The 14,703-nt window shown below is 44.4% G+C and overlaps 1 pseudogene across 1 annotated transcript; it reads left to right on the top strand.

Moving 5' to 3' along the window:
- Window positions 1-11,345: 11,345 nt before the first annotated feature.
- On the top strand, window positions 11,346-12,932 carry LOC144893269 (14-3-3 protein epsilon pseudogene; annotated as a pseudogene). Its single transcript, XR_013624298.1, has one exon. The product of XR_013624298.1 is annotated as a 14-3-3 protein epsilon pseudogene (transcript).
- The last annotated feature ends 1,771 nt before the right edge of the window (window positions 12,933-14,703 follow it).

Genomic DNA, 14,703 nt, shown 5'->3' with positions numbered 1-14,703 from the left:
TGTAGGAATATTTGGGGGACAGAGCCCAGAGAGGGCTGGGGGGGCAAGGCCAGAGAGGAGTCGGTAGAAGACGGAAAGACCACCAACCTGCCTGCGGTGAGGGAGTGAAAGGCCCTTGGAGTTAGCTTCATCGCGGGAGATTCCAATGATTCTGAACGCTTTGGTTTCAACAGCGTGAAGAGGGGCTAGGTGTGAGGCAGGAGCACCAGACCAGAGGGGAGAGCAGTATTCCATAGAGCTGTGGATGAAAGCCTTGTATGTGGTGAGGAGCTCAGGTGTGCCAAGGAAGGACTTCGCACGACGGAGGATGCCCAGTCTGCGACTGGCTTTGGAGGCCAGATTTGAAATGTGGTTTTCCCAGGAAAGATCATGGCAAATAGTGAGACCCAAAAGCTTGAGTGACAGAACTTCTTGGAGAGGATTATTCAGAAAGTGGATGGGAGGGTTTTCCAGTCGGTCTTTTCGGAGAGACATCGTAAGAGTGTGAGATTTATCAGGATTGAAAGACAAGTTCCATTTGTTTGCCCAGTCTGTGATTTTGTCCAGGTCTGCAGAGAGTGAGGAGGCTGCAGATATCCGAACTGAGGGATGAGGAATGGAGCGACAGAGCGTAGAGTCGTCAGCAAAGAGATAGAGAGGATTTTCAAGAGAGTCAGAGAAATCATTGATGAAGACCAGAAAAAGCACAGGGCCCAGAACACTGCTTTGGGGAACTCCAGCCTGAACAGGAAGAGGAGATGAGAGAAACCCATTCAGGGCCACACGTTGACTACGACCAGAGAGGAAGTCCGCCAGCCATGCGTGGAGATTTCCATGGATACCAAAGGAGGAGGGTTTGGTGAGCAGAGCAGGGTGCCAGACCGTATCGAAGGCACGTGAAATGTCAAGGGAGACAGCTCTAATTTCCTGTTTGGCGTTGAGGACCTCCATCCATTGTTGAGAAAGCAGAAGCAGCATGTCCAGAGTAGAGTGACCAGGTCTGAAACCAAATTGATGATCAGAGATCAAGCCATTGGAGAAGAGGAAAGATTTCATATCTGAAGCAATGATGGATTCCATGACTTTGCTGATAATTGGGAGAAGGCTGATTGGTCTGTAGTTGCTGGGATCTGTTTTTGCACCTTTTTTGTGCAAAGCGGTGATGTTGGCTGATTTCCAAGCAGATGGCAGATGACCTTGAGCAAAAGAGAGGGTGAAGAGAAAAGAAAGAGGGAGTGAAAGAGCAGAAGAACATGATTTTAGGACCCGTGGGCTGATGCCGTCAGGACCAGTTGCAGAATCAGAGTCGAGGGTTGACAGAAACTTTTCCACCTTGTCAGGAGGAAAGGACACAGAGTCCAGGAGCAGCTGGGTACGACTGGGTACGGTGGGTACAGAGAGGGATGGGTTTGGGACACAAGATTTAGAGGCAAACACAGAGTTGAGGCATTCAGCTTTTTCACGTGCGGAGTCAGCCGTTAAGCCGTTTGAGGTGAGGGAGGGGATGGAGGGGGAACAAACACCAGAAACAGATTTGACCAGATGCCACCAGGATTTGGAAGAGGGAGACAGATAAGAGAGTTCGGTCTTGAGAACGGTGAGATATTGTTTCCTGGCTCTCCTGAGGGTGGACACACACTTGTTTCGGGCTTTGTGAAAGGAAATGAGATTTCCTTCCGTTGGATTTGCTTTCCAGGAGACGAAAGCAAGTTGTTTCAGGGCAACAGCCTCACCACAAGATTCCGTGTACCATGGACGGGAGGAAGGGTATGACAACTGAAGACGAGGTGGGATAAATCTGTGCATGAGAGAGAGCAATTTACTTTGAAAGAATTCCCAGGATGAGTTGATGTCAGAGGCGGTAGAGATGGGAGACCAGTCCAGATGATTGATGGCTGCTTGAAGACCGTGCCAGTTGGCCTGAGTGAAATGCCAGACTCGTCGACGCTGAGGAGGCTCTCTGAGAATGGTCAGAGAGATGTCCACTTTGACAAGCACATGATCAGATGAGCCGATTGGAGCAGAAGAAGAGCAGCAGACATTTTCAGGGAAGTTTGTCATAACCAAATCCAGAAGAGAAGATGCTCCGTTGACTGAGATCCGGGTCGGGAAATTGACAGATTGTGTCAGTCCCAGTGAGTCGCAGAAGTCCTTTGCTGAAGAGCCATGGCTGGTGAGAGAGGTACCCACACCCAGCCAACTGGCATGGTGACAATTGAAATCACCACATATGAGGAAGAGAGAGTTGGGATGGGTAGATAGAAGTTGGTCCATATTATCAGACAGTGAGATGTAGATGGAGTCATCGCTGTTTGGTGGACGGTACAACACACATATGAACAAAAGGTGGGAGCGAAGGGGAAGCCGTAGCCAAAGGTATTCCTGGGGGTGAGGTGGAGAGAGGGCAGTGGAGGGCGAGTGAGGAAGAGAGTTTTTTATAAAGATAGCAACCCCACCTCCAGCACGAGGCTCAGGTCTATCATACCGGAGGAGGGAGTAACCTGGGAGAGATACGAAGGCATCAGAGACATCATGAAGGAGGAAAGTTTCTGTTAAGCAGATCACATCTGGTTTGGCAGAAGCAACCTGCATGGAGAGGTCAGTCAAGTTTGAGCGAAGGCCCCGGATGTTTGAGGTCCATACCGTTAATGAAGAGGAAGGGGGAGCATCGGGTCCAGAACAGGGGGGCGGGAGGGGTAGGGTAAGATGTGGAAGAGGAGGAAGAGGTAGGGAGAGCTGTTGAAGGTGTGTCAGAGATTACAGAGATTTCAGAATAGCTTGGAGAAAGGGAAGAATGGGCTGGACAAAAGGTTTGATGGAGATTGGGTGAGGCACAGTGAGGTGTTATTTGAGGAGGGGGAAGAGCGAGGCAGAAGGTTGGGGGAGATGAAGGTGAAAGTTGGAAGGGGGAAGAAGCAGGGAGGATGCTTTGAGGAGGAGGGGCGAGAGGGGAGTCTAGGAGGGGATGAGCGAGGGAGAGTCTCGGAGGGGAGGGGTGTGGGGGGAGTTTAGGAGGGAGGGGAGGGAAGGGGCAAGGGGGGAGATTTGAAAGGGATGGGTGATGGGGAGGATTTGGAGGGGAGGGGTGAGATTGGATTTTGAAAAGTGTACGATTCATGGGAAACGAACATTTTTTGCAAAATGAGTTTGAGACCTTCGAGTCAAAAATACGTTTGAGGGACACTGGAGGAGGGGTGGAGTTCTGGATAGTTTAGGGAATGTAGAAAGGAGGAACTGTAAGAGATGGTATTATATATATTTTTTGGAATGAATAGATTTGGTGAGCAAGACGAAAGCATCCTTTTGTAGGAAAAGAAGAAAAGGGTGTTATAATATATGAGAGAAAATAGTTGTTCAGGGGAGAGATTATACATTTCTAACCACGTGATCGCGTGATCGCGAACGAAGAACGAACGAACAAAAAGAACAACAAATAAACGAATAAGACCTGGGAAGGAAATATTTTTTTGGGTTTTTTTTTTTTTTTTTTGTGAGTAGAGATATTAAACAAGGAGGTATGGGGTGAACGACTGGGACGAAACAGAGAACGAAAATAATTTCAGCGCATTCGACGAATCGCTGAGAGAAAAACAAAACCACAAGGTCGGAGACGGTACGGTAGCCGAACCGAAGCCTACGAGTACTAGGCCGCAGAATACTCGATACGCATTAACCGACGATTGTGATACATGTACGAAAAATTAGCACCGAAAATTTTCAAAAAAGATACGCTATAGGTACAGACACCGAAAGATAGATACAGTCTCGACAAAAACACAATTGAGAAATATCACTTAGCTTCGAAAGCGTGAGCGCATGGAACAGCTTCGAAAAGACGTGACCTCGCTGTGATCTCAATGTTAGGACTGAACTGAATGTTAGGATGTTAGGACTGAACTGTAACTGTAACCTGAATGTTAGGACTGAACTTACTGATGATCTTGCACAAATGAGTATCTTGCCTTCTAATTTAATCCTTGGGAAACATTTTGGAGCTAGTTCTTACTTTCTATCCCCACACTGAAAGTCACTGTGACCTTTGAAAAAACGGAGGCCAAATGGCTCAACTTGCCCCGCCTGAGGGGTAAGTTGATCCAACCTCTGGGGTAAGTTGTACCACATAGGGGTAAGTTGATCATTGCCCCAAATAAAGATAACTAAAGTAGAAAACCATTGTTTTGCCAGAAAAATATTTAATGTTGTAAAGTTCTACAACACTGAACGAAATGATTACCTTGTGCTCATGGTTATAGTAATCAGTTACGAACAAATTGAGTCACTCTCATAGAAAAACAAGATTGTCAACTGTGGTAAGAAAAGTCAACTCAATCCACCTGTCACAGTTCCAAGTCACAATTAAACAAAAAGTATCCCAAATAGTTGATCATTGCCCCAAATAAAGATAACTGAAGTACAAAAATTGGTCTGCCTGAAAAATATTTAATGTACTTGTTACAACACTGAACGAAATATTTACATGTGCCTTGTGTTCATGGTTATAATTCAATGTGGCAGCTGGATTGAGTTGAAAACAGCTGCCACAGTTTTAAGTCACAATAAAACAAAAGTGTCCCAAATACACCCAGAAAGGCCAACAGTCAGACTGTGGCAATTAAGGCACAATATCTTGCTCATCAATGCCAGCTTCATCATTTGGATCTGGAACTAAAACTAAAACATGTCAGAAATCAAGTCAATTAAGCTGCCAAACTGACAAGTCACAATTGAACACAAGCTGTCCAGAACAACGGGCAGAACTGCCAACGCACTTAGGCTGTGGCAGCTTACGCACGATGTCTTCCAGTTCAAATCCTGCTTCATCCTTTGGGTTTGGAACAAACACTGGGTTGTCAGATCCAACTTTTCCAGCAACCTTCTGCAGGAAGACACCTTCAAACTGAAATTCCTCTCCATTCAGTACATCAACCCGAGCAATGTAATGCACAAATCTTGATTTGCCAGCACATTTGCCCGAGCTTTGCTCGGAGCGCTTGAAATGGCAGCACGGCAGGGAATGCTCCCCGGGGAGTGGAGATGGTACACCCAGTGTGGTGCAGGCTCGCAATGTATCCAATGACCGGGGTAATAATATGGTATTCTGTAAGCGCTTTGAGCCTTTGGGGAAAAGCGCATTATAAATGCTAATTATTATTATCTCCACCAAGATGAGTTGGCAAGTTGAGCCATGGCTCAACTTGCCCCGTAGGGTCTGGCTCAACTTACCCCAGTCTGAACTTTCTGAGATGTCTCCACATACACACATATTCTATGCATCCATCGTATTAAAGTCTATGACAAGAATGGAGACACATACCTGGACTAACAATTGTCATCTGATATCCATATTATATCTATGCTGCATATGGAAGAAACGTGAACTTACCTGTTTTACACCTTTTTACTTTTATGGCTGAAAATTGGATTTTTCCCTCTGCAACACTGGTTTCTGTTTCAATTTAGAAAACAATATGGCAGAATTTGGAGTTATGCAATGGGGCATCTATAGATGGCGCCACCACAAAGTCTGACTCATTCATAACTGGCTGGGAGGTGGTGGCTCAACTTACCCCTATGCTCAACTTGCCCCGCCTTCCCCTATACAATGAGAAACAGACTAGAGAACCACAATCATGATGGACTTTGACCTTTATGGTCAAAATGTTGTACCAGGTGGTCAAAACAAAAGCTGACCAACAATAAGTTCTTAAAACTTCAATCTCATTCGAAAAATAGATGATACTACAGAACTACATAAATCGACATATGTTAAGCCTCCGAGAAAAATTTCACAAATGTAAATTAAAACATTACAGAGTTATGTACAGGGTGTCTCAAAATAGATGGAACCCATTAACATGATAATAATTTATTACTCAGGCAAGAAACTCCAAAAAAGATTACATTTCCTGGAAGCTGATGTGATAACAATTAAAAAACTGAAGATTTGAGGTCTCTAGCTCAAAGGATACATTTATTAGAGCACATGTTCCAAATGACCGCCTTTGCGCCGTAGACACACTTGAACGCCTTTCGAGCTCCTTCCGACAGAATGTCTCAACGCATTCACATTGTCAGGAGATCTTGCAGTCAGCTTCCTGCCAGAACTGGGTGTTTCTGCCTTCTTGTTGAGGTTGTTTACTGATCCAGTGGCTTGAAATTTGTGTGCCCAACGATAAATTTGGTTTTTCTGGAGTTAGTTGTTGAAGTTGAACTTCCTGCGAAATTTTGCTTGCACCGTTTTGAATGATTTCGTCTCCAAATAAGTAGTGACGCAAAATATTTTTCCCTCCTTTGTCTAAGGCATTTTGATTGATAATTATTAGTTGTTATGGTCTCCTCTCTTCAAATCTGAAAAAAAAGAACATTAATATTGGCAGAATTATTAGCAGTGACATGGGTTCCATGTATTTTGAGACACCCTGTATGACCCAGGTTCAATGACCTCAGGGTTTCTCTCTGACTTAGGTGTTGAATTACTCTGCTGGTGTTGGGATTTTGATTGAAGGTTTAGTTAGTACATTACCCTCATTCCTGAACTTATTTATCCATTTTTTGGCCAGAGTTGTGACGATTGCTCGCCTATCCTTTGCGACCGTGGAACACCGTGGAATCCATAACGTTCACCAACTAATTCCGGTGACAGTTTATAGCTGGGTCAGGATTCCATCCAGGCTAGACAGCTTAGAGGTGAGTATGCGTACCTCTAGGCACCACCTTTAGAGGCCATTTTTCCCCGCAGAGCAGGGGTTGGCCTTTATCGGGCACCGTGGTCCCCTTTTTGAAGCAATGTTTTATGGCTGGATGCCCTTCCTGCCGCCAACCCTGTTGGTCACCTCTTGCAACACACAGGGAATTACCAGCAAGCTGGTAGTCAATTTGCCGACCTCGGAAGGATGACAGGCTGAGTCAACCCCCATGGCGTTAATTCAACGATCGACCAGGATTCGAACCCAGGATCCTTGGATCCCAAGCCGGCACCCTAACCGCCAAGCCAACACCAGGCCTCTGTAACATAAAAGAGAGGATATTAAAAAAAAAGTTGTAGGATTTCAAATAATGGGGGGGCTGGGGGGGGAGGGGAGGGAGGATTGTTGACCATGCTTTACAGAACTTACAGAGTCCATCAACATCCTGATGAATTAATTGGACAAAAGAGCACAATCTGTGGAATGAATCCCTGGGATTTAGGGTGACTATCATTCAATACATGAGTGGGGTCACCCGTGGGAATCCCAGGGGCATGGAGGTGTATCGTTGCAATCGGTGCAGCCGTTTTTGCGGTACCCGGGACAATAACGTTAGGCGGGAGTCCAAACCTGAAAATCCTGGAGACCAAAGCTGAAATTGGAAAATCAATATAGCCTTTTTACTCCAGGGCGTCCCACGATTACCCACCCAAAATTTCGTTGTGATCGGTTCAGCCGTTTTTGCAGTACCTGGGAATGGACGGACGGACAGACAGACGGAGAGACAGACGGACGGACATTTGGTGAATTATAGTAAGATTACTCATCAGGGGGAATGGGGAGAGGGTGGTGGGGAAAAGGGGCACAAATTGAGCACAGGAAAGAACGCATCTACTACCCTGGTGTTTCACATTCAGGATGATGCATTGATGTGTGCACTGCCCATCAGAAGTATGATAAGCCGGAGGAATAAATCGGCCGCACTGGTCGTTACTGGATGTTAAACATCCCACGGTGTCTTTTGTGGCAGTTAGGCGAGTAATCGGTGGCACCCTAAATCACTTTCAAGTGCCAGTCCACTTCAGTCGTATATTGGATCTCGCCAGGCGGTTCGTGAAAGACTTGTGGCCAACAACGTTTCCCCGGCAGACCCCCAAAAACGGTGAGAATAATTGGCGCTGTTAAAGAAGTATTAGTGGTAGAAATGTTGTGACGTGAATGCTTCTTACCCCAGAATGCACCAAAACATGCTGTTTCGTTAAAGTTTTACAAGAGTAGTTCTGTGGATTGAATAGAGTTCCATTTCAATCACGTGTTCATCATGGAAGTTGTTCTGTAATTATCAACTTACGTTTTATTATATTTTGACCTTCTTCACAATGTCATTCAAGTTGGATGTGTTACTTACTGTATTTTCATTATCAGGTGTTACATTCGTGCATTCTCTTTAAGAATCAACAGTAAAATATAACATGTATGAAGTCCTCAGAATGTTTGTAAAACTGGGAATTGAGTTTTGAGGTTTATCTTTATTCTTGAACACTTTTTTTGTACTTGAAGGTTGACTATTTCCATCGACATGTTGAATAAGGAAGGTTTCATTGTTCGCTAAATTAATTAATACCATGTTTATCTACAACAATAAATATCAGTGTGTGTGTGTGAGTCTTCTCCATAACTCCAAAACCATGAAACCTGGTGGCCCAAAACTTTGCAAGCATACTAAGGGATCTCCAAGGAAATGCATGAATGAAAATTGGGTGTTTGGGTAAATTTAAACACCCCTTTTGAAGATAATTTAGGGGATGTTCATCACAAAAAAACAACAAAATAAGCCTCATTAAGATGGTGGTGCACCATCTGGGTCAGCTGCCTGCCACCTCACTGGAGTGTTAAGCTGCCATTTTGTTTCAGCATGCTCAAACTGCCTTGCATTGTAACAGGCGGCAATGGTTTCTGTAGGATAAAGTGCTCAAAATTTAATTTTCACTTTCACTCATATCATCGAATGCCTGATCTTCATTCCTAAGAATCGATGTATACATCACTAATCGCTTGCCGAGCCATCCGTTCCTTTTCAACCGTTTTGTTGGAGTGCTTGCTTGAGTGCTTATGTCACTTGGCGAGCACCTTACAAGCTGCTTGGTAATGGAACACACCCTTGTTTCACCATTATCTTACCTTTCCATTTACTTCATTTGTCTCTTTGCTTAAATATTTGTCATGACTTTGTTGCTCAACTTGGAGTGGTATCCTTTGATGTTTCTTCGTTTGCAAGCCATGGTGATACAGTCAACAGCGATCCTGTTTTTCCGGAGATACAGTTCTTTTCTCAGGCCTGGTGGAACAGACCGTATTTATTAGATTTAAATGTACAATTTTTTTTAATTTTTTTTTTACACGAGATCACATTGTTTGCCGTTTTTGTCTGATCTGTTTTTATTATATTATTCTCAGCAAATACCACCCGTTGCTTCGACATAGATCCATAAAAATAAATAAATAAATAGATAAAACCTCATTTTCGGAACTCCGCCATGTTTGTTCAATCTGTAAAGGCAAAACCGACATTTTCAGAGCTCTGTGGCTTGAATTTCGCTAATTTTGCACTTTAATTCCACTTTTAAAGAACTCCATTTTATGGTAAACTTTGTGGTTGTCGTTTTTTTTTTTGGTGGACGTACTTCCTGGCTTTCCTTTTTGTTGCCGTGCTGTCCGTGTGGTTTCATCGCTCACAACGATCCACCCAAAAGCGCTCATATGGGACATTACCTGATACTGTACTGTATGTGTGTGTGTGTGTGTGTGTGTGTGTGTGTGTGTGTGTGTGTGTGTGTGTGTGTGTGTGTGTGTGTGTGTGTGTGTGTGTGTGTGTGTGTGGTCATAAAGCATAACATAACATTCAAATTGCTAACTGCTCCTCCTCCCTCACCTTTCTCTCCATTTCTCATTCCCCCTCCACCCCCCCTACCTCTCCCTCTCTCATCCTCTCTCCCCCTTCTTTTGTTCTCTCCCCTCTTTCTCTCTCCCCCTTCCCTTTTAGTATTCACATCCGTGATGTGATGGGGGGAACATTTGCTCGTTATGTAATATGGTAAAGATTGGTGAGTTTATCGCATAGATGCAAACCAGGTGTCAAAATTTGACAGGGCTAGTGTTTAATTGAACATAACCTACAGGTAGACAGTCCATTCAATATTCAATGTTGTCACTTGTGAAATGAATATTTCGACTTTATACAAAAAAAGAAAACAATAGACATTGGCCATGTGTATGATATTGCCACAAATGAGGAATGATTGATTCCGTCATTCCATCGCCGAGGAATTATACCTTCACATTGGCGACATTCCAATTGTTCACATTGTCACTTCGCAGCACTTGGAGTGACGTCAGTGCAACGTTTCTGTGGGCGTAGTCCATACAGGTGATGCATCGTTCAGCCTTCCCCGGGAACACGCCAAAGGCAGGGATGACGTGGATTTTCATTTGATGTTTCTATTGATTATATGGCGATGGTTCATCAACGACGTCATCTTGTAGTAATGACGTTGACATCTGACGAAGGGATCCAGGTACCCTCTGGCTCATATGAAGCCATTGGCTAATTTGGCACCGACTACAGCTGTAAAGACTTGTACAAGTTATATTACTTTAGACGGTAATTTGTATGAAATGAAAAAGACCAATTATGCCACATGGTGTGCACATTGTGTCTTTTGGCCAAAAGTCTTTCACGGCTACATTTTCTCTCTTGGGGAAACGCTTGTGGCTCCGAATCTGCTCAACGAAGACCCGCAAATGGCGACAAGGTATTATATGCTTGGCTCGACTGCATGTCAGTATGAATTGACAACAGTAGTTGTCAAAGTTTTATGCTTTGCGGATATAGTGTATTATAGCCATGCGAAATAAATCAGTCGGTAAAAGAGTTAAAATGAATATTTAAATCTTGAAAGCAAACGATGCAAGAGCAAAATAATTGAGTGAAACAGTCGATTTGTTTTTATAATAAACGTTTTTTTTCATTTGGCATATTTAATGTTCATTGGGATTATATGGCAAGCAAACGGATTATATTTTTAATTCTGCTCAGCAATCGGTAAAATATGCGAAACTGAGTACCAGTTCACTGGTAATTCCCTGTTTGTCGTTAAAGGCGGCAAAAAGGGTTGGCGTCAGGAAGGGCATCCGGCCGTAAAACATTGCTTCAAAAAGGGGACCAAAAAACAACAACAACCATGGTTCCCGAAAAAGGCCAACCCCCGCTTGCGGGGAAAAATGGCCTCTAAATGGCAAATATGTTTCTTCCTATGTCCTTGAATACATTTCTCTCTCTTTCTCTTAGGTTTTCGCTTAATTTGCTCTTGATGTATTTATAGCTCTTGCGTGAGCGTTTCCTTTAAAATTGGTTGTGGTTTTGTTTGTGTCTTCCCCTTTGGTTTGTAAAATATATATTTTTGTATATTTGCTGGTTTTCTTTTAAATACCCCTTTGCTCTTTTTGTGGTGTCTTCATGATCCTTATGCAATTTCTTTAAACTGGTTGCTGTGTTTTTTTTTACAACTGCTTTGTGAAATGTGTTTTTTTACAACTGCTTGTGAAATGGCTTTACATTGAGCAATAAAAGGACACAAAAGTCAAGTCTCTCTCTCTCTCTCTCTCTCTCTCTCTGTACGTGGGAGATCTATCGGCAGCCATCTTGTGCGTTTTTTGGTGCTCTTCCGTCTGCCTTTGGCTCTCGCCGTCCGTCGGTTCAGCCCGTTCTGCTCTCCCTCCCGTCATCGTCGTAACCCTCCATGGCGGATAAGGAGGATCAAATCTTTCAAGCCAAACTGGCTGAACAGGCTGAACGCTATGATGAAATGGTGCAATTGATGAAAAAGGTGGCTGCCAGAGATGAAGAGCTGTCGGTGGAAGAAAGGAACCTGCTTTCGGTGGCCTACAAAAATGTGATTGGGTCCCGTCGTGCTTCCTGGCGCATTATAAGCTCGATCGAACATAAGGAACCCCACAGTGAAGACAAGATCGAATTAATCCGCAATTATCGTTGCACGGTGGAGGATGAGCTCCGTGAGATCTGCACTGACATTCTCGATGTCCTGGACAAACATTTGATTGCCAACGCAAAGAGTGAAGAGTCCAAGGTGTTCTACTTTAAAATGAAGGGTGATTACCACCGGTATCTTGCTGAGTTTGCGACTGGTAACCAGCGTAAGGAAGTTGCCGATAAGAGCCTCAAAGCATACGAGGATGCCAGCGATGTGGCCATGTCCGGTTTGCAGTCCACGCATCCGATTCGTCTCGGCCTGGCCCTCAACTTCTCCGTATTCTACTACAAGATCCTCAATACCCCTGAGCGCGCATGCGAATTGGCAAAGAGGGCGTTCGACGATGCCATTTCCGAACTCGACACATTGAACGAAGATAGCTACAAGGACTCGACGCTTATCATGCAGCTGCTTAGAGACAACCTCACGCTCTGGACTTCAGACATGCAGGGGGACGGTGAGGGAGAGAATGCTGAAACCAAGGATATCTCCCAGAATGTACAAGAGAAAAATTGAGGGAAGGTTTCACTATCCCCAACCCTCTTCTCCCCTTTCCCCATCTTCTCCTTTCCCCTTCATCTACTGCAACTGCCCCATCTTCACCCATCTTCTGATTGGCTGCATATTTTGAGTTGATGTACTTGGGGAGTTTTGTGATTTGGGGAAGAAAGGCAGGAACGGGTTTGGGTTGGGTGATGGAGAGAAGTGGGTAAGGGGTTTCAGCGGTTGTCCTGCAATTAGCTTCATTGGTTAGCTGCAAAGCTGCTTTTGTGTTCAAACTGCTGGTTGGTGGCTTGTTTAATGGCTGTTGCATTGAACTGCTTTCAGTAATCTAGGATGGATTGTTTATGGTTTAACAGTGCTCAGTACAAAATAAGATTTTTAATTTTTTTTTTTCCTATTTACTTTGGTACCAACACCTACTTGCTTTTTATTTTATTTTCTTCTTCCCTCCCTCAAGCAAATTGTTGCATTTGCCTGTCGTCCTAGAAGAATGTCAGCATTTGAATTTTTCTTGGAACTACTGAATTGTTTGGCACGGACACCTTTCCAATCTGTTGCCGATTTGCAAAACGGCGCAGTCTCGGTTTTATCACAGCATTGCTGCCCCCGCATGCCCAATATGACTCAAATCTACAAATCTGATTGCTGGGTTAAAGTCAACAGACAGTTTTAGTGGCCGAATGCCTAGCTTTTGGTTTGTTTTGGGAAGATGTGGGGGTGGGGGATGATTGTGATTTCAAAAGGGAAACTGCGGTAAGATTTGGGGGTGGGGGTGCAGTGCTGTGATTTGGTTTTGTGGGATGTTTAGTATATTAGTGCATTGGATTACAAACTTCTACCTGATCAAAATGACATGCCCATATTTTAAAGTTGTGCTTATTTTTTTTGTTTGTTTAAATATGGCATCATGTTACCCTAATTTTTATAAATTAACCTTTTTTTATTTCCTGCAGTTTTGCCTTTGGATGCTTCCTCCTTCCCGTCCCTTTTTCTCCCTACCTTGGTATTTGTACCGCTGTGACAACCGCGGTTAGACGTTGCTCAAGGCCAACAGCCTGTTTACTAGTGGTGGAATAAAAACCTCTCTCTCTCTCTCTCTCTCTCTTTCTCTCTCTGTCTCTCTCTCGCGCCCCCTGCTGGCCGTTCGTGTGTTGGGCGTGGCGTCATGGCGGCTGTGAGCAACTGCTCTGTGGTGTAGTGAGTTCTTTGCGAGTTTTCCTTCTCTCCTGCCCTCCCCTGCCCCCCCCCTCCCTCTCCTTCCTATCCTGTGTACTTTGGCATTTTGTTTTTCATCCGTTCTACACCTTTGTCTTCGAGAGAGAGAGGATTGAGAGCGGGCCCGTTTTGGGTGCGGCCTACTGGCTTCGACGGCGGGTTGTAAGCCATTTTTGTGCTTATAATGCACGTTTATTACTTACTTTAGTTTGATTATTTTGGTTTGTTACCTTCTTGTCCGGTTCGGACAAGTGGGGGGTGTTAAATTCGCTGGTATGGCGAATGCACGCTCTCGGTTAGAGGCGTTCGATAGCCTAACGAGGAAGCATGCATTTGTGTGTGTTCCACCAGAAGGAGTCCTCACTGAGGATGTGGTACTCGCAGTGGGGAAAATAATCGGGTGCGAGCATGTCCGAGCTGCCTCACGAATGAATCAAAAAGTTGTTATCTTCCTGTCCGAAGAAAACTTTGTTCATGACGTCGTGAGTGCAGGTTTAGCCACAGAAGGTGGTGTGTTTATGTTAGCGTCCCCCATGGATACTCCAGCGATGAAAATCGTTGTATCAAACGTACCACCTTTTATACCAAACGACAAACTAATGTCAGTCCTTTCTCGCTATGGAACAGCTGTGTCAAGAATGTCCATGATCCCTCTGAAGAGCCGAGACGAGAGGATAAAACACGTAATGAGTTTCCGTCGCCAAGTTTACATGGTACTTCCCGATCGTGGTGATGATACAGGGTTAAATATTTCATTTAAAGTAAAATCCGACGATCGGGAGTATCAAATGTACGCCTCGTCAGCCTCACTAACGTGTTTTCACTGTGGAGCCTTTGGTCACGTTAAACGTTTTTGTCCCAAGGTTTCGTGTTCAAAGTGTGGGGAAAATGGCCACGCATACACCGATTGTAAAAAGGATAATACTCGTGTTTCTATTCAACCGATTGGAGTTAATCCTGTGAGTGTGCCGGTTCCTGCTGTTCCCTCCTGCAGTGAGACGAACAATAGCAGCATCGATGCGCATATCCCGAGTCCAAAAAACGATCGCACTTCACTTCCTGTCACGGAAACCGAAGCGACCCCAAACTCGCACAACCTTTGCGGCGATTCCCTCATGTAGTGAAGGAATGGAGGAGGACCCTATTATTGGTTCTAAAAAACGAAGGGCGTCGGTTGATAATTTTTCTACCAGTAATCCAAAAAAGGTGGTATTGGAGAAGGCCAGTGTAGCTGAACACACACCTCAATGTGTTCCTCATGCTTCCAT

The sequence above is a fragment of the Myxine glutinosa genome, chromosome 8 (assembly GCF_964187855.1).
Source record: "Myxine glutinosa chromosome 8, kmMyxGlut1.1, whole genome shotgun sequence".
Lineage (NCBI taxonomy): Eukaryota > Metazoa > Chordata > Myxini > Myxiniformes > Myxinidae > Myxine > Myxine glutinosa.
This window is presented reverse-complemented; position numbering and strand designations above follow the sequence as displayed.